Raw genomic sequence first — 1,161 nt, 5'->3', positions numbered from 1 at the left:
AGACTCATCTTCCTATCACAGAGTGGCTGATGAGTTTGAACTACCAGCCTTGCTATTAGCAGCCCAACACTTAATTCACGGTGCCACTAGGGGTTCCTTGTGAAGTACTTATCATAGGAATTACTTAATATCATGGCATGGTGCTATAGGATAAGCACTGGACTGCTAAAAGCAAGGTTAGTGGCTCAAACCTACCAGTTATTCCTCAGAAACCCTATACAGTGTTGCTATGAGTTGGAACCAACTCAGTGGCACTTAACAACAACAAGAACAACAGTTGCATAAGAGGTATAATATCTAAGTGCACATTAGAAGATGTATTAGGTGTTAGAATAGTTTAAATGCTAGAATATTTAAATGCAAAATTTAAAAGGTTTTAATATCTATGGTTTAAACAATTTTCACTCTTCTGAGAATTGACACACAGGGTTTAAGATATTCTGGTCAAGTATAATTTTAGGTCTCATATGCTGGCAGAATGTTGTAAAAAATTATTTTGACCTATCAATATGATAAGCATCCTGATTTTTATTATTTTTATGTCCTCTCTAAAATTCTCCTAGTGTTCTGTTAAAAATAATATCTTAGTTTGGACATTAAGAAAGAAAGAAAGAAAGAGAAAACAGGGGCAACTCTGTCAGGCCTAGATTTTACCAAAAGATTATCTAATATAATAACAAAAGCTCAAACAGAAAAAGACAAAATAAATAAATCAGACTTCACAAAAATTGCAAAATTTTGTCATCAAAAGACATCACCAAAAAAGTGAAGACAAGCTACCAAATGTGAGAATACCTTCATAAACCATATATCAGACAAGAATCTAAGAACCAAAATACATATATGATGTTGACAACTTAATGACAAGATAACTCAAGCATAACCTGGTAAAGGACGTCAATAGACATTTCATCGAAGAAAACATTCATACTGACATCAAACATCATTAGCCATCAAATCAAAACCACAATGTGATACCATTTTTCTTGGACTGAGATGGCTAAGATAAAACAAAAAACTACCTGAAAAGAACAAATGTTGATGAGGATTGAAACCTTATCCATTGCTGGTGGGAGTGCAAAATGGTACAGACATTGGGGAAGACAAAGTAGCAGTTCCTAAAAAAATAAAATAAAACTATCAAGAAAATGTAAGAAATAC

The sequence above is a fragment of the Chrysochloris asiatica genome, unplaced genomic scaffold (assembly GCF_000296735.1).
Source record: "Chrysochloris asiatica unplaced genomic scaffold, ChrAsi1.0 scaffold00011, whole genome shotgun sequence".
Classification (NCBI taxonomy): domain Eukaryota; kingdom Metazoa; phylum Chordata; class Mammalia; order Afrosoricida; family Chrysochloridae; genus Chrysochloris; species Chrysochloris asiatica.
Note: the sequence above shows the minus strand (reverse complement) of the source record.